The 19,759-nt window shown below is 39.6% G+C and overlaps 1 protein-coding gene and 1 pseudogene across 2 annotated transcripts in view; one reads left to right on the forward strand and one right to left on the reverse strand.

The window, feature by feature from the left end:
- The window catches only part of LOC123806799 (broad substrate specificity ATP-binding cassette transporter ABCG2), a 123,976-nt gene that overhangs the window by 93,645 nt on the left and 10,572 nt on the right, over nucleotides 1-19,759 (reverse strand). The window lies entirely within an intron of this gene.
- LOC123806732 overlaps nucleotides 1-19,759 on the forward strand; it is an 87,931-nt pseudogene that overhangs the window by 40,950 nt on the left and 27,222 nt on the right.

A 19,759-nucleotide genomic window follows, 5' to 3' on the forward strand; every position in this document is an offset into this window, starting at 1 on the left:
CTGATATGTTGGCTATCTCTTCATCACTTAGTTATATTTTTGGAGCTTTGATCTGTTCTTTCATTTGGGCCATATTTCTTTGTCTTGGCATGCCTGTTATGTTGTAAGGGGCAGAGCCTTAGGTATTCTCCAGGGCAGGCAACCCACCCTGTATTGTGGTGCTGCATGTGGGGGAGAGGTCTGGGAAAGAACAGTGTTGCTTGCTCAGCTCTCAGCTGGCTTTCAGTCATTTCACCCACTACCCACAAACAAATTGGGCCCTTCTGGTGCTAATTCCCTAGGTGGGTGGGTTTGTGTACGTTCTAGGACCTTGTGGGTTTCTCCAATGAACTCTTCTGTGTGGCTAGGAGTTTCTCCAGCTGCTGCAACCCCCACAGATTTTTACAGCCAGAGGTTTTGGGGATTTATTACCCCTGTGCTGGAATTCTGGGTTGTGCAATCTGTCTCACTCCCCAGTTGCTCCTCCCAGTTTATCCACATGCAAATATAAGACCACCCAGCTGCTAGCCACCTTGCCCACCCAGGTCTTCCAGGTCCTCCAGCTTCCAACTTGTCATGAGTCCTCTCCACCATGGCTGCCTGTCCCCACCCCTCCTACCAGTTTGGATGAATGTTTTTTTCTTTAACTTCTTGGTTGTCAGATTCCCATACAGTTCAATTTTTTTGGCAGTTCTGGTCACTTTTTATTTTTAAATTTGTCATTGTCCTTTTGGTTGTGCAAAGCATCAAACTGTATCTACCTACACCTCCATCTTGGCCAGAAGTAGAAATGCAGAATTTTGTGTAGCACCACAGATAAACAAAGTCAGAGTCTGCATTTTTATCAAGATCCTTGGATGATTCACATGCACATTAGGGGTTGAGAAGGTTCTCAACCTGTCTGTATGTTGGAATCTTCTGGAAGAGATTCTGATTTAATCATATGGGTTCACCTGGATTTGGGTTTTTTTTTAAGCTTCTGCAGGCTACTAAAAATTCAGCAAAATTTGTAAAGAAATCTTAGAGGCCAAGGTCACAGCACAAACATAAGTGCAATAGTATCATTTTTGGTTCAAGTGGTCTTATTAAATGCAGTATTCTATGAGCTGTCCCCAACATTAGAAAATATCCACTAATGCCCCTCAACAAATTTAGATTATATTTGTAGAATGCTTTGTTTCAAAAGTTTAGTAGCATAAACCTCTCCTTAGTTTCCCTTTTCTCTTTCACCCTCCTCCCCAAATTCTTGATCCTAAAAGGGTAGGTTTTCTATTACATATAGCTTTAATGAAACTGTATGGTCTTCAGCAAAGCAATGGTAAAATGAGATTCCATTTATAACTATGACAAGTTGGCATAAATGAAGGCATTTTAAAATAGAGGTGGGGCAGCTGTTCTGGGGGAAATGTTTTGCATGTCTTGCTCCTTGAAACTTTGGAATGTTTGAACTGGTCAAAAGAACTTTTGAACTCAGCCAGAGGAACACTGTATTTCAAACAGCTCTTTGTAAAGCTAACAGGAAAGCAGACATCCTGACTACCACAGGACTAAAAGTAAAAGACATTCTTTAGAATTAGCATCCTTAGTTTATTAGCACCCAATAGAAATTCCTTCCTTTTACTCATGCAATTATTTCCTTTCCCTTTCTCATAAAAACCCCTTGCCTTCACGCCATCATCAGGACACTTTGGATTGCTACCTGAATCAGTGGTTGCTGAATAGCTATTCTATTATTTTAATTTGTTTGTTGCCTCTCATTTTGAATTTTTTAAATTTTTAGGTTAGTATAACCAATGAAAATACTAAAGGTGATTCAAAAAATTGTATAGCAGATGATTTAGGAACTGGAGAGATGAGAACAGAATAGGGGAAGAAATTGAGGAGGCGGTAAAGAGATGAAAATATTCCCGGAGAGGGACCAGGTGCTGAGCCCGTCTGCCTCAGGCTCGTCAGTTGTGTAAGCATTCTTGATATCATGCAGGAAAGATTTCACAACATGAATCCAGGTGATTTTGAGAGTATGTTTATTAAAGCTGGGGACAGGGAAACAAGGAAGGGCTTAGAATAGAAGGAGCAGCTGGAGAGAGACTAGTCAGGGCTGCTTTGTCTCTCTAGAATCATTATGGGAAAGAAGTGAGCCAAGGTGGGGCTGCTGTCAGCTCACTGGAGAGTCAGAGAAAAGAGGGTTAGGCTAAGACAAACTGCCACTGCCCCTTGCTCCCCTGGTTGCAAGTCTCAGGGGGACTCTTAGAGTTTAGGAGATGCCTGCCTGAGGGGGAAGAAAAGGGAGAAGGGAAAGGTACAAGCATGGTCCCAGGAGGAGAGCACTGGCTGGGCCCTTTGTTTTGAGGGTTTTTAAAGACTGGGAGTTTAGGGGCGATCTTAAGGGAGAATCTCAATAGAATATTCATCAGTTCCCAGGTGTGTCCTTTTAGGGTCTGGTCTCCACTGATTGGTCAGCACCAGGGCAGGGGGTCATTTGTTATTGCAGCTGCTCCTGGCATCACCAGCCTGGTTTTTGCTACTTTTCTGGGCCTGGAACTGAAAGAGAGGAGAAGCCTAGGTGTTATCTCCAGGGAGGAAAGGTCAGGGAGTCTAAACTGCTTGAACAGTGATATGCCAGCGGAGGAAAGGCCACCCTGGGGAGAGGTCCGGCACCAGTTTTGCCTGTTAATAAGCACCTGGGGCCTTCTGCCCTGGACCTTGATGACTTTCTGTATCTGGCTGTAAGTTGCTTGGCCAGTTTTTTCAGCTGTCTGTCTCAGTTTGCCCACTCCACTCGCCAAGGAATTTTCCTAGCTTCTTACTATACTGCCTGAAAAGAACTGAGGGAAAGACCAGAGTAAGGAAGTATCACCTGTTCTTTCTGATTTTGTAAACTGTTAATGACAATTGGATTCTAACAAATGGATTTGATGATCCAGGGCTGCAGCTAAGTGACAACTATGGCTAGTTTCCAAAGAAAGTTGTTGTTAATAAATTGTAGGACTACTTTGCCAAAGTGGTTTAATTAGAATGTTCCAATATTTGAGCTCCAAATAACTTGAGAGCTACACCTAAGAAACTAGTTTTTCTTTAAACTAGAGAAAGAAAAGGAGCAATTGACTGTTTCTGATGGTGTCAAAATAGAAATTTTGCACAAGGTTAATTTTTACAGATTAACCTGAGATAGTTTTTCTCTATTTTTGTACCAGAAAGTTTTAAAGCAGCAACTGGACCAAAGGTGTTTCAGTTCAAAACCTGAAAAGAAAGGTAATCATCTGCATATAATTATTCCCTTTTAATCACTTTGCAAATCTTTTCTTTCCTCTTCTCTGCTTCTCTAATTTTCTTCTCCTCAAGTAGGAAAGGATTTTACTTCTAAAAGAGCCAACATGCCCCACCTAGAAAGAATTCAAGCACGTCAGTCCCCTGCTACAAAAAGATACTGACTACATTTGCTTAGGGCACCATTTGGACACAGGCAAGGACTTTGATATAGATGTTCAAAAACCAACAGCATGGGCACAAAGTGGCTCACCCTCAGTTGTCACATGGGCTCACATGTATGTAAAAGTTTTGCACATCTTCAGTACATTTTAGGTTCTGGATCAGTTGGCCTTACTTGGCAGAGCAAGAAAGCTCCATTTCATTTATTTATTTTTTCTGTTGCCTACAATAAAAGGGCATAGTTGACAGTGCTTTAAAGGAATAAAGGACTTTGGCTGCTTTTTGTGAAAGGGGATTGGTTATTCTCTCCATCAGAGAAGGATTAATTACATTGTTTTGGAGGCATTGGCTGTGGGGATTAGGACATTTATAGGAGTATTTGTTTTATAATTAGAGTAATGGGTTCTGCATGGAAACAGACTTGAAATCTGGGACCTAAGCTGCCGCAATCTTTATCAGTTAAATACAAAATATGTTTGCAAATCCCACAGAACAGGAAGGTCAGGTTGGCCTGAACAATGCTACAAAGCCTCTTAAGAGTGCTGCCAATTCTTCATTTTGGCTTTACTTTCTCAAAGCTGCTTCCTCCTTGGCCAAGAGCTGTTCATCCTTTTGTGAAGCATGGCTACTAGCAGGGACACACCAGGAAACATCCAAAAAAACTCCTGCAGTTCTGTTTCCTTTGATTTCCACTAGCAGAAAACCTGACAGCTTGTCCTCTTTCTTAAAGTACAGCCATCAAAGCTCTTTGTGTCTTGGGCTCTTCTCTAATGAAATGTTTAAAAAGTTTTCCAAAGACCCCAGGAGATTCCAACATTTCAGTTCATCACTATGCATATTACTCCTCTAGGCGTGAGGTTTCTAGGTAAAGCCAGGATTCTAAAAATTATGTAAGCATTAAACCCCTAGGGTATGTGTTCCAGTTACATTTTGAGTTGCAAAAGTTCTTTTCTGTTTTGGAACAGTCAGGGTCTAAACTTTTCTTTTCATACTACCTTCCAATATACACACTGATTCCAAATCACTTGGGTTAAAAAAGAACAACCATGCAAATATAATACAAACAACCCACAGATGCATACTTCATTCTGAAATGTCACCTTCTTTCACTTTCATAAAAGATACTCTTATCTTTTCTTTGTATGTGGTCACCAGTCTAATCACTGCTTTCTTTACAATGTTTAAGAATCACCATTCCCGCTGACCTTATCTTAGTTTAGCCCTTTATTACTTATTTCTGGATTATTTTCTAGCTATTCTCTGCTAACAACATTCTCTCCTCTAATCCAACCTAAACCACCCTACACTTTGTTCCCAGTATAATCTTTATACTTTATACTTTATTCTTCTCCCTTCTGAAAGAATCAACTCCAGACTTCTGAGGCTAAGAAGCACGGCAACCACAGCCTTGTAGGGGGGAGACGTTTCCCCACTCTTCTTTTCTAAGACAGCCATGAGCAATGCTAGAGGGCCAATATGCATCTCCTAATCTTACCTCTTATTTTCTCACTTCTGTCCCTTTGCTCACATGCTTATTTCTCGGGCCTTTTCCCACTCTCACACCTTCAAATCCAAGATATTTTTAGGGCCAAGACTTTTTAAAGACCAACCTTCTCCATAAGGTATTCCATGACCACTCTAGCCTACAATAGTCTCCCCCTACTTTGAGCTCTTAACACATTCATGTTTCCATTCCTTTGGCATCTTAATAACTTGCTGTCTCTTATATGTCTCCAAAACCACTGTCTTGTTCTGTCTTTAACTTTGAGATGTTTACATCTTATTCCCTCAATGAAATCATTAGCTCCTCCGTTTAATCAACAAAAGGTGGAGCATAAGTAGATTATAGTTGTTCATGTGGAAAATAATACAATGATTAAGCCCTGGCTGGCGTAGCTCAGTAGATGGAGCGCAGGCTGGGAACCAAAGTGTCCCAGGTTCGATTCCCAGCCAGGGTACATGCCTGGGTTGCAGGCCATAACCCCCAGCAACCGCACATTGATATTTCTCTCTCTCTCTCCCTCCCTTCCCTCTCTAAAAATAAATAAATAAAATCTTTAAAAAAATAATAATAATACAATGATTAATAAACAATGATGCAAGAATAAAGTCTGTGTTTTGTGTACTCACAACTATAAACCTATTTTTGTCACACCCTGTATACACTGGGTTTACTAAGTGCCAGGTACTATGCTAGGTGTGGGGAGAAGTCACTGTTTTCTCCTTATACTATGGATCTCACAGCAGTATTTTGTCAATTCGTAACAACTTAGTTACTAGAGATGCTGCCACACTCTTCACCCAATGGAGAAATCTGTCAAGGGCATCAATGTACATTTTTTAGGTCTTTAACTCTGTAGAATGACTAAAGATTATATGAGTTCAACTGGACGCCCTATCTACTGGTGCAGTTTTAAAAAATCCATTTTAATATCACTATCAGAAGCAGACTCTGTAGTATGGCTTACTACCAAGCACTACAAACAGAGCTGGATCCTAGGCTACTTCTTTTAAACCAAAATCTTAGTGACGTGGAGTTGTCGGTGATTTGAACAAGTGCTCTTCTGCCACTGAGACCAGGAGGACATGCAATCTATTATGGGCTGATGAGATAACTGCATTGAAGTTTTCTTGATCCTTTCCAGGGGTGCTTTTGTGGGCTAAAATCCTATTCAAAAGTTTATTTGGGGAAGTGTCATGCTTATGTAAATTCTCCATATGTACACATTAAAATTTTATTTTCTCCTACTTAAAAAAAGTTCACTTGGGTTTTGAAAATTAATATTCAGTGAATAAAGTTACAAACTCAAGGCTCTACTTTTCCCTAAACCTATAAATTCAGTTTGCAAATGCTATTGCTCTATTTGTAAGTCTAGCAAATTTTATTATTTCCTTCTTAGAGATCTTTCAATAATAATGTTTGCTCTAATCTAAAACTCAGTCAATTTAACACTCCCACTTTAAGCTGTACTTGGAGGAAAAATATTTACTTTTCCTTAGTGTGTTGGGGGTCCCTCTAAATCACCCCCACATTCAGAGATTCATGGGAGAATTCCACATTTATGGAAGGATTTACAGAACTGAGTGTATATCCCTACTCATAGCTAAGATTTATAGTGACGCAGTAAGTACACACAGCTGGGTAATAAAGGAAACACACGGGCAGAGTCTAGAGGCTCCGGCTTCAGTTTCCTTGTGCCCTCTTCCCACCCTTCCCCCACCCCAACAGGGGGTCACACAGAGCACACTCCTCTCAGCAATGAAAATTCAATAACAAGCCAACTAGAAACTTAGAGCCCAAGGTTTTTATTGGAGGTTGGGTATGTAGATATATTCTGCCTAGAACATATCAAAATTTCAGACTCCCAAACGGTGGGCAGACATTCAGCATAAACTATGTTGTTTGCACAAACAGTCTAAGCAAATTGAAGCACTCTTATCAGTTAACTGTTAGCTGTAACACTCTGTGACCCAACTTGCCAGATGCCAGCCAAGGACCAACCTCGGGAGCAGGTCTTTCTAAGGATAGCAGTCTCTGACTTGCTGTGTTAACTCTTTTCTGCACACTAAGGTACTCCCATTTTCTAATTTAACAAACGAAAGTTTACCAAGTGCTTGAATGACCCATATAAAGCAAATAATTAAAATCATAAATATGCTCAACCTTAGTTCTTTTAAATGTGCCATAATTTTCTACAAACTTAGTAAGACTTCAACTTTAAATAAAAAACGTAAATCATTTATTTAATTACACATTTGCAATTGGACAGGTAAAAGTGGTCTTATATATGAATAGGCCAAATTCTATTCAATAATATAAATAGATCAAATAACAAAGAGGAGGAAATTCTTTAATATAAAAATGTTAACATGAATTTATCTTAAACATTTCTGTGATTAATCTCAACTCTTCCTAGAATAGAAAGATGCTTTAATGCAAAAGAAACTAAATGTCACACTAGCACTGTTGGCAGATATCCTAACATTTGACGTAGCATGATCTGGAAACTGGAGATTTTTGCAGGAAGTGATTTCTTGCCCTGACCCTGATTTGTGATGGATAGGTATCTCCAAAATGAGTTGTTGTGATATTCTGGCATTTATGTTACACATTAGCTAATTCTTCTGAGTGCCAACTGACCTCTGCCATTTATTCTAGATTAAGCATTGATAGGTACTGCTTTGTTTTTTAATAATGAGAGGAGAACTTAGTGTAATCGTCATGTGAAAGCCTTTTGAATATAATGGAGTCTTTATTCTTTCATATTCCTGCTATCTTGTAGGACCACAATTTTTTAGATACAGAAATGATATCATATTGAGTATCAGATATTCATTGCTTATGGTTTTATCTATGTGGTCACAACTTTCAAAGTCATTTTCCCCCTATTTTTTTAGAGTAGTTTTATGTTCTCAACAAAAACTGAGTAGAAGGTGTAGAGATTTCTCATATATCCTCTACTCTCCCCAGAAAACACATGCTCCTCTACCACCAACACAACCCACCAGAGTGGTGACTCATTGATCAACTGATGAGCCTCCATCAACCATCACGGTCATTCAAAGTTTGTAGGTTATATTAGTATTCACTCTTAGTGTGCAGTCTATGGATTTTGACAAATGTATAATGACATGTTATCCATCATTGTAATATCATACAAAATGTTTTTCCTGCTCTAAAAAATCCAATGGCAACCACCAATCATTTTACTGTCTGCATAGTTTGTCTTTTCGTCAATGTCATATAGCTGGAATCATGCAGTATGTAGGCTTTCCAGATTGACTTTTTCATTTAATGATTTGCATTTAAATTTCTTCCATGGCTTTCATCATTTGAAAGCTCATTTCTTTTTAGCACTGAACAATGTGCCATTATCTGGATGTACCGTAGTTAATCCATTCACCTACTGGAGGATATCTTAGTTGCTTCCATTAGGGCAATTATGAATAAAGCTGCTTCAAACATCTATGTTGAGGTGTTTGTGAGGACAAGTTTTCACCTTATTTAGGTAAATATCAAAGAATGTGATTGATGAATCTGTGTAAGAGTATGTTTCATTTTGTAAGAAACTGCCCTAGCTGGTGTGGCTCTGCAGATTGAGTGTTGGCCTGTGAACCAACGGGTTGCTGGTTTGATTCCTAGTCATGGCATGTGCCTGGGTTGTGGGCCAGGTCCCCAGTAGGGGGCACTCAAAAGGCAACCACACATTGATGTTTCTCTCTCTTTCTCCCTCCCTTCCCCTCTCTCTAAAAACGAATAAATACAAATTTTTTAAAGAAAGAAAAGAAACTGCCAAACTGTCTTCCAAAGTGGCTGTTCCAATTTGCTTTCCTCCAGGAATGAAAGAGACTCTGTATCCTGACCAGTGTTTGATGTTGTCAGTGTTCTGGATTAAGGTCTTTCTAATAGCTGTATAATGGTGTCCATTGTTTTAATTTGTAATTCCATGATGACATATGAAATGCTTATTTATTATATGTATTATTATATGTATTAATATATCTTCTTTGATGAGGGTCTGTTCAGGTCTCTTGCCCATTTTTTAATCAGGCTGTTCTCTTATTGACGAGTTTTAAGTGTTCTTAGTATATTTTGGTTAACTGTCTGTTATCAGATACCCTTTGCAAATATTTTCTCCCAGTCTGTATTTTGTCTCCTATTCCCATAACGGTGTGTTTCACAGATCAAATATTTTCATTTTAACAAGGCTCAGCTTAACAGTTATTTTTTTGGTGGGTGATACCTTTGATGATGTATCTAAAAAGTCATTAGGTATAGGTGACCTATACCCAAGGTCATCTATGTTTCCTCCTACATTATCTTCAAGGGGTGTGATAGTTTCGTACTATCTATTTAGGTCTATGATACACATTGAGTTAATTTTTGTGAAGGTTATGAAGTCTGAAGGGTATGAAGGGTGTACAGATTCACTTTTTGTATGTGAGTGTCCATTTGTTCCAGTACCAATTGTTAAAGACCATCTTTGCTCCATTTTGCTTTTGCTCCTTTGTCAAAGACCAGTTGACTATATTTAGGTGGATATTTTCTGAGTTCTCTCTCTTCTGTTCCACAATCTATTTGCCTGTTCTTTTGCTGATACCACACTTGCTTGATTATTGTAGCTTTATAGTAAGTCTTGAACTCAGGTAGTGTCAGTCACCAGCACAATGTTGAAAAGAAGTGGTGAGGAGGGACATCCGTGCTTTCTTCCTTATCTTCATGGGAAAACTTCTAATTTCTTACCATTAACTACAATGTTAGCTGTAGGCTCTTCGTAAATGTTCTTCATTAAATTTCATTAAACTGAGGATGTTCTCCTCTATTCCTAGTTTGAGGAGAGGTTTTAATCGTGAATAAGTGTTAAATTTTGTCAAATGCTTTTGGTGCATTTATTGGTAGCAGTATATGATTTTTCTTCTTTAGCTTGTTGATGTAATAAATTACCTTAATTTATTTCAAATGTTGAACCTGCCTTGGATGCCTAGATAAATCCCACTTGGTATATAATTTTTGGGGTACAATCCCAAATGCATGTAATTCTTTTTGTGCATTTTTATATTTAATTTGCTAATATTTTGTTGAGAATATATGTCTCTATGTCATGAAAGGTATTGGTCTATAGTTTCCTTGTAGTGTCTTTGTAATGGTTTTGGTGTTAGGATAATGCTTGTCTCGAAGAATGAGTTAGGAGTTAGGAAGTATATTTCCTTGCCTTTCGTTTTCTAAAAGAGATCATAGAGAAATAGTATACTTTTCCCTTAAATGTTAGGTGGAATTTCCCAGTGGAGTTCTGGACATGGTGTTTACTGTTTTGAAAATTTATTAGTTATTGATCCAATTTCTTTAAAATGTAAATCTATTCAAATAGTCTACTAGCCTTTTTTCCTTAGACAAGATAATTTTATTGTTTTGAGGGGCTTTAAAATACAGTGTTTGCTATCTACTTATTATCTGAAAGAATTTTCTATATCAATTATTATTAAAAAATTATTATCTTAGATATATTAAAAATCTAATTCATTTATGTTTAATAACTAGATAATCTGGATTTAATGACAATTATTTTCAATATGTAGATATTTTAATAAACAATGTGTTCATTATTTACTCATTTTTGCTTCTCTTTCAACCTTGTAACTTTACTAGGCCTGAGCATAAAAAGCATCAGCATCAAAACTTCACAGAATGGGCATTAGGAGAGAGAATGAAAATCACTGAAACAATAGTGGACTATGCTTCACCTCTTGGAACTACATAATTCCTAGAAGGAGGTGATTGGACACATTTAGTGATGTTCCTGAGTGTGTGGTGTGGGCCGGCTCTGTAAAGCAGTTTAAGAGCCTGGCAACAGTGGCTTTTAGTTCCTTTAGAGATTATTTTAAGCAGGTGCTGTATCCCAGTACTCTTGAAGATGCAGAGGTCACTATTATGTGAAAGACTGAAGACATCTGTGACTGAGTCAAAGTTATTCAGAAGAGGAAGTATATGGAGAAGAAGGAGTTTTAGGAATAACTTAAGCAATTAATTTTATTTTTCTCTTTAGGAATGCATCAAGTAACATATCTCTAACAAAGCTCTTAGAGTTCTAGAGCTCTTTCAGTAAGTAGAAAATAAAAATTCTAAATGAAAGGAAAGCATTTTTTGGTTTAATTAGCAGGGATTGTGCTGGCATAGAAAATAATAGTAAAATAATAATGAATTTTAGATTCAAGAAAATATGGTATTAGCAACATATTGAGTTTTTTCTTGCCAAAAGATAACCTAACAACAAAACAAACGTGCAAACAAAAATCTCTTTTGGTATTCACTATTTTCCACAGCTGTCAATGAATTTTGACCCAGTTTTAATAGGACTGAAAAGTTTTCTTATGTTTTGTGCCTAACTGGTGGGCCCTTCTTTATACACATCTTTAAAAAGACATGTTGTTTTTAAAAACCTAAACACCCTCCACAAGAGAATTTCTTTATGGGTGTGCCAGACAAGTTTAAAACATTGCAAATCACGTATGAATTGGTAAATAAATATCGCTTGATCTCATTAGATATGATTAAGTATAAGAATGTAAGTAATCCAACATTTTTGTGTTAGTTAAGGGGACAAAAACAAATTGAAAACCCATTTGTAACTGATTATGAAATGCTCTCCCCAGCAGCTTTAACTTCCCACTTAGTTTTTAGAGTCACTTCAGTGATTTAGGATGCAGCTTCAAAGCAAAAGGAATGGTGGAAATAATCCCATAAGATTAAGAGTGTGCTACCCGAAACTAATACAATATTGTGTGCCAACTACACATTAATAAAAAAGTTTTTGAAGAAAAGTGTGCTACCAATAGTTAGAGATAAATAAATACATTTTTAAAAAGAATAGCATCAGCAAGAATTGATTTGAGTTTAAGAAGAGAGAACAGTTTGGTTTATTAAGAAAGAGAATGTGACAGAGCACTTAAGAGCCATATCCAACATCTGTTTTTCAGCATCCTCAGCATGTAAGTGATGTCCAAAAGAAGAAATAATTACCATATAATAAATATAATATAATATAATATATAATATAATATTATATTATATTATATTATATTATATTATATAAAAGATATACAATAAAGAATTAATGGAGCCCTGGCTGGTGTGGCTCAGTGGATTGAGCGCCAGCCTACAAACCGAAAGGTCACCGGTTAAATTCCCTGTTGGGGAACATGCCTGGGCTATGGGCTGGGTCCCCACTGGGAACAAACAAGAAGCAACCAAATGATGTTCTCACCCTCTCTTTCTCCCTCCCTTCTCCTCTTTCTGAAAATAAATGTAAAACTTTTTTTAAAAACAGAGAATTAATAGAATTTAGGGAACACTTCAGAATACTTTCAAATGACCAAGATAATTTGGGGAATAAATCAATTCTCTCACAAGCTGATATTGTCAAACTACGATTGCATTGAGGTGGGGAAGTGAATGGGATAGGCAATAAATGTAATTAGGGAGGTAGGTTGGAGAAGAAAGTCTTTCCTGATATTCTCTTTAAGATACAATCAGGTTTGGTCATTGTTCTCTTCCTAATTTGTATGTCAAAAGTGTTTATAGTGATTTTTGGGAATTAGAGCTGTCAGCGTACAGCTAGCTCATGACTAAATTGACTGTGCTCACACTGTGTAGGGCACAGTGTGAGCACATGTCCCAATCTGCATGGGAAAGTCCCAGTTTAAATATATTGCCCAAAGTAATTATTAAGTGTGTCCCCTTCCACTTTAAAAAGTAAATATGGCCCCTGCCCACTGTGCTCAGTTGATCAGGCTTCATCCTGCAAAGCAAAAGGTCATGAGTTCAATCCAGATCTGGGCCTATGCCTGGGTTGTGGGTTGTGGGTCCCTCATCAGGGCTTGTACAAGAGGCAACTGATGTTTCTCTCCCTCTTTTTCCCTCCCTTTCCCTCTCTCTAAAAATAAATAAATAAAATCTTTAAAAAATAAATATGGTGGGACTTCCAGTCAAGATGGCAGTGTAGGCAGGCATGGCTCAGTTCTTTATACAACCACATCAAAATTACAACTAAAATATAGAACAACCATCACTCAGAAGCATCAGAAATTGAGTTGAATGAAAGTCTGACAACTATGGAATTAAAGAAACTACATCCATCCAGACTGATAGGAGGGGCACAGATGCAGAATGAGCTGATCCCTCACCAACGTGTGGTAGATAAAAATTCAGGAAGGATATCTAGAGAATGAGGTGTCCCAACTAGGCTTCCAGCTCATGGTTCCAGTGCCAGGAAGATAAGCCCCCACAACTGCTGACTGCAAAAACCAGTGCAGAGTGAACACGTGGAAGAAAAGTTGAAACCCCAAGCAGTCCTCTTAAAGAATCCATACATGGACTCACCTACTCAAACTCACTCCCTCTGAGCTCCAGTACTGGGGTAGAAACTTGTAAAGCATCAGTGGTATACAGGGAAAAACTGAAGTGTCTGGCATCAAGATAAATGGAGGCTATTGTCCCTTTTCTAAAGCCTCACCCCACAGAGCCAACAACCTGGTGCCATATCTGAGACTCCATCAACCTGCCTAACAGTTTGACCCCCTTTGGAGATCTCCAGAGACTCTGCCCTACCCAACCTTTGGGCCTACCCAAGCTGCTTTTCCATGTGAGTGGCTCATGCTTCAAACTTCCTAAATCCTCACAAACAAGCAATAGCCAACCTCAGTGAGCCCCAGGCCTGGCACTAGCAGCAACCAGCTTAGATTCACAGCTTGGCTTCACTGGGAATCTCCAAGCCCAGAACAAGTAGCAACCATTTCAGATTGCTTTATAGCTCAGGCAGGGTGGCTCCGGACAAAACAGAGGTAGGGGCTGACCCTGGGCTGCATCACCCAGGAAACCACATGGCCAGTCCACCCAATGGACAACTACAGACCACATCGGAGCACCACCACCTTGCCCCTGCACAGTTGATCCTCCACAGGGGGTAGAGGTTGGTGTTCAGTGGTCACAGCCAGTCCTTGCAGCTGACTGGCCTGGGCAAGTCCCTCTCGCTATCTGCCAACAGCAACCAAGGCTTAACTACAAGAGGAAGGTGTACTGAGCCTACACAAAGGGCGCACCTTGAGTACCCACCTTGGTGATAGGGGAGGCTGTGCCACTGAATCCTACAGGATGCCTACTACATTAGGCCACACTACCAAGACACAGAGTCTTAGCAGCTCTACCTAGTACATAGAAACAGACACAGGGAGGCTGCCAAAACAAGGAAATAAAGACACATGGCCCAAATAAAAGAACAGATCCAAATTCCAGAAAACGAGCTAAATGAAATAGAGATGAGCAATCTATCAGATGCAAAGTTCAAAACACTGGTTATAAGGATACTCAAGGAACTTAGTGAGGACCTCAATAGCATAAAAAAGATCCAGTCAGAAATGAAGGATACACTAATTGAAATAAAAAACAATTCATAGGGAAACAACAGTAGAGTGGATGAAGCTGAGGAACAAATCAATGATGTGGAACATAAAGAACCAAAAACTAACTGATCAGAACAATAAGAAAAAAGAATTTTAAAAAATGAGGCTAGTATAAGCAGCCTCTGGGACAACTTCAAGAGGTCCAACAGTCACATCAAAGGGGTGTCAGAAGGAGAAGAGAAAGAGCAAGAAATAGTAAGTCTATTTGAAAAAATAATGAAAGAAAACTTCCATAATATGGTGAAAGTAATAGACATGCAAGTCCAGGAAGCACAGAGATTCCCAAACAAGATAAATGCAAAAAGGCCCACTCCAAGACACATCATAAGTAAAATGCCAAAAATTAAAGATAAAGAGAGAATCTTAAAAGCAGCAAGCAAAAAGAGGTTAGTTACCTACAGGGGAGTTCCCATAAGACTGTCAGCTGATTTCTCAAAAGAAACTTTGCAGGCTAGAAGGGATTGACAAGGAATATTCAAAGTCATGAAAAGTGGGGACCTAAAGCCAAGATTATTCTACTCAGCAAAGATATCATTTAGAATAGAAGGGCAGATAAAGAGCTTCCCAGACAAGAAAAAACTAAAGGAGCTCATCATCCCAAACCATGATTATATGAAATGTTAAAGGGACTTATTTAAGAAAACAAGATCAAAACTATGAACAATTAAATTGCAAAATATACAAATCCATCAACAATTGAATCTAAAAGAAAAAAACAAACTAAGCGAGAACAGAGACAGAGTCATGGATATAGAGAGTGTTTTGATGGTTGCCAGATTGGAGGGGGGCATGGGGGAATGCATGAAGATGTGAGGGATTAAGAAGTATAAATAGGTACCGTATTTTGCCATGCATAATGTGCTCCTGTGTATAGAACACACCCATGTTTTTGCCTCATACTTTCAGGAAAGAAAATCTTTCATTTTAATTTTTTAATTCAAATTTCTACTTATTTATATTTAGAAACAAAACCAATGATCATATTCTAGGGTATTATATTGCATATGGATATCATTATTGCTTTCTAGAGCCACACTTTTAACACAGAAGCATAAATAAAATAATGAAAAACATTTATATAGATACAGAATCAGTACTACCCATATATAATGTGCATCCTTATTTTTCCCTAAAAAATGTGGGCAAAAAAGTGTGCATTACATATGGCAAAATGTAAAGTTACATATAGGAAATGGAGTAGCCAAAGAACTTACAGGCATGACCCATGGGCATGAACAATGGCATGGGGATTGCCTGTGGGAGTGGGGGGTGCTGGGTGGAGGGGGCACAAAGGAAGAAAATCATGACAACTGTAATGCATAATCAATAAAAATATAATAAAATAAATAAATAAATTTTAAAAGTAAACATGGTTGCCCTAGCCTTAGAGGAAAACACAAATAATCTTTGGCTAGGCTCTGGCGCCCTCTTTTGATTAAAGCATGAAAAGTCTTTACATGAAAAAAAAAACATGTTTTTGAGGTTACATTGGTGGATTTCACATTCTGATATGCTATTCTGAGAGGAGAAACCACCACGAAAATATGAACATCCCAAAGTGGATCACCTACCCACTTCCTCCCAAAAGATCTCAGCTTTGAATTTCATGTCTTCAGACTAATCACTGGATGTCCGTGACGGTTGTTGCTAACTTTGGACTCCAGGACCCTCTTCCCCCATCTGGTACACTGTCACGCTCTCTAACGCTGCTTCTAACTTCTTGGTGCATTCAATAGACACATAGGTGATTTTCCCAGTACTCTGGCCTCTGACTACCCTGAACTTCTCTAATGCTTTGTTTCCCACCCTGCCTCTGCTGTGCACTCCCAGGCCATAACACAGACATTCTCATTATCAATTTTATGTTTGTTGTGTATCTCACTCCCTGACTACCCGATCTCATCTTTCTGCCTAGGTCCTTCTAATAACCCAACTCCATTAAACTTTTGGCCCCCACAGGACCCACCATCCATTAATTTTACTAGTATTTTACTATGCCTTATCCTTCACTGTTCTCTTCAGTCTCCATACCAGCTGAAATTTCATCATCATTCATTATAGTAGCACCCTGACAAACAACCTTAACTCCCTCACTCACCTTTTGCATTGACACTTGCTTGGCAAAACTTCAAACTCTAGCTATAATCTCCCCCACTCTAGGCCTACACCTCTGCAGCTGAATGTGGGTAGAGAAAAACACATAAGAATAATGATTTGTCTGATTTTAAACTTCATGATCAAGAATGTTAATGCTGGGACTTCTCAATGGTGCCCAACAACTCTTACCCTATTTCTCTATCCCATTCCCTTTTCTACTTTCCTCTTTTAGTATGTCATGATTTCTTTCTCCTCAGTACTCTCTCCCATAGTCATTCTCAGCTGATAACCTTATTCCCTATTTGACTAAGAAAATTCAAGCAAGTGGAAGAGACTTCTAGGTTCCCTGCAATATATGTGCTCACCTACAAGCACAGCCTTCCTTCCCTCCTATTATTGTTGTCCATGCTCCAGTCTAAGGCCAAAGGCAATGTCTTCTCTCTTCAGTAAATCCCATCTCCTCTTTCCTCATTCAGTGAGAACAACTTTCCCCTTTCTCTTCTACATCATCAGATATATAGATAGTATTGTAACAGGGTGCAGCCAAGAGGGGGGTACCCAAATAGGGATTTGGAATGGGGTCCAGAACTCAAGGTGTTCAGGAAATATTAGGATGTCCTCACCCTCCCCCGCACAGGTCTGGGTTGGGGGAAGGGTCACATGGAGCAGGGCCAATGAGAGCTGTTTTGCATAGCAACAGCTTTGCAGCTAACCTCTGGTGTGGTCATTTAACATATCTATAACCTTTAACTGGTTGCATAGATATGTTAAATAGCTGTGGCCATGCTCTGAGCCAGGGAAATGGAAGTAATTTCCCCACCAAGATGTAACTGAGGGGCAGGTCCCCTAAGTTACAGCGCCTGCATGGGAGCTCAGAGATGATTGGTTCCATGACTTGGGGCCACACCTGCCCAGGCTCATCATGGCAACCCAGTAAAGCTGGAAGGATATGAGAATGCTGGCAAGTGTAGCCAATTGTGGGAGGAGTCGGAAATGGGGCTGCAGAGGAAGATTGGTGCAGGGATTTAAACCGAGATGCGGCAGCCAGTGCAGGGGAGAACCACGTGGCTTTGCCAGAATGGAGACTCACGCAGCCTTTGTGCAGAGAGGACCACACATCTGTGACAGTGCAGAGAGAGGACCACTCAGCTGTGGCATGGCAGAGAATCATGTGGCTGTGGCAATAGAAAGGAAAGCCATGCAGCTTTGCCAGAGTGGGGACCCCCACAGCTTTAGAAGAGGGAACCACCACCCAGCTAAAGCAGAGATCCTGGTGACACAGCTGATGGTGCCGGGAAGGAGGCCTACCAGCCAAGCACAGATTACTGGGAAGAACTGGGGGCTGCCCGCCAGTGTCTGTGGAAGCCTGGGGAGGAGCCGAGAGTGTAGATTCTAAGGGTGTCAAGCCAATGGAGATAAACTCCATTGGCCAAATATCAAGCCAATATAATAATCAAGCCAAATTCATGAAAATGAATTTTTCCCATGAAAATTCATGGGAAAATCTCAAATAATCAATCTAACTATGTGCCTAAAGGAACTAGAAAAAGAACAACAAACAAAGCCTAAAGTGAGTAGAAGGAAGAAAAAAAAAGATCAGAGCAGAAATAAACAAAATACAAAAGATCAATGAAACCAAGAGCTGGTACTTTGAAAAGATAAACAAAATTAATAAACCTCTAACCAGACTCAAGAAAAAAAGAGAGAGGACCCAAATAAATAAAATCAGAAATGAAAAGGTTGAAGTGACAACTGACACCACAGAAATACAGAGGCCAACCTCAAGAAACAAGAAAAAAAATCTCAACTGAACACATTGACTTGGGTAAATACCCCCAGGTTTTGGAGTATAATGCATTGGTTGGAACACTGAGGATAGTGCTAACAGCTTGAAAAGATTAGCTGACAAAGCCAGCACTCAATGATAGTGTCGTGTTAATAAAGTTGAAATGCCAGCAATTGCCTAGCATACTGTAGTAAAAAAAAAAAGTTTTGGAGAAACAGAAATAGACCCTTACAAACAACCTACTTAGCTACCTCTTAACCAGACCTCTCCAGGGAGGTCACCAAGACACTAGAAATACATTTGTGAGGCAAGCACCAGCATCCTTGAAGAGCTCTGTAGGTCAGAGATCCTGGTGAGTGAGGCTGCAGTGAAGATGTATGCCCTAACCTCAGTGGGAATAATGGCATTCTGCGTGGTAAAGGCCAGGTCTAGTGCAACTGCCAAAGGGGGCCAGAGGGATGGAGCACAGAATCGGTGTTTTGACCTGCTGTGCTTTGTGCCAATGACTAATTGATAATGGTGCCCCAAGGAATCATAAATTGGCAGCTTACTAAGATGCTGCCCAACATCTGTAGGTGAAAAAAATCTGTCTGCTAGGCAGAACCTAACTGAAATTGCCAAAGTGTGCCTTGTACCCAACATTCAGACCTGAGTCAGTTTAGAGACTAAGAGCCCCTCTGAGGGGAAATCTGAGTATTTTCAAGAAAAGATCTTGCAATAGAGCCATAGGTGTGTACCATAAATCCTCCTTCAAGCCCATGTTTCTTAACCATGGCCCTGCTTACACTTTGGACTGGGTGCTTCTTTGATGTGGGAGTGTCCTGAACATTGCCAGATGTTTAGCAGCGTATCTGGTCTCTGCCCACTAGATGTCAGTAGCGCTCACACACATCCCTTTCCCCAGCTGTGACAGCCAAAGTGCTTGCCAGCCATTGCCCAGTCCTCCGTGGGGAGGCAGGTTACCAGAATTAAATACAATAAAAATACAGATAAACTTGAGTTTCAGATTCAAATGACTGCATGGGGGCATACTCATACTAAACATTATTTGTTGTTTATCTGAAATTAAAATTTAACTGGGTACCCCGTTGTCTGTTTGGCAACCCTGAGGGGCAAATTCACTCCTGGTTAAGAACCACTGATCTGAGACAGTGCTTCTCAACCTTGTAATGTGCTGAGATTCTCACTAAAACATTAATTCTTGGGACCTATTCCCAGGATCCTGGTTTAATATAACTGGAGTAATACCTATAAATTTGCATTTTTTATCCTCACCCAAGGACATTTTTTTCATTGCTTTTAGAAAGAGAGGAAGGGAGAGAAAGAGAAACATTGATGTGAGAGAGAAGCATTCATTGGTTGCCTCCCACACTTAGACTGGGGATCCTACGCATCCAGACCAGGGATCCTGCCCCTGCCAGACAGGAGACTGAGCCCACAACCTAGGTATGTGCTCTGACCAGGAATCGAACCCACAACCTTTCAGTTTCAGGATGATCTCCAACCAACTGG

Source organism: Phyllostomus hastatus, unplaced genomic scaffold (assembly GCF_019186645.2).
Source record: "Phyllostomus hastatus isolate PE091 unplaced genomic scaffold, TTU_PhHast_1.1 phas_scaffold_39, whole genome shotgun sequence".
Taxonomy (NCBI): domain Eukaryota; kingdom Metazoa; phylum Chordata; class Mammalia; order Chiroptera; family Phyllostomidae; genus Phyllostomus; species Phyllostomus hastatus.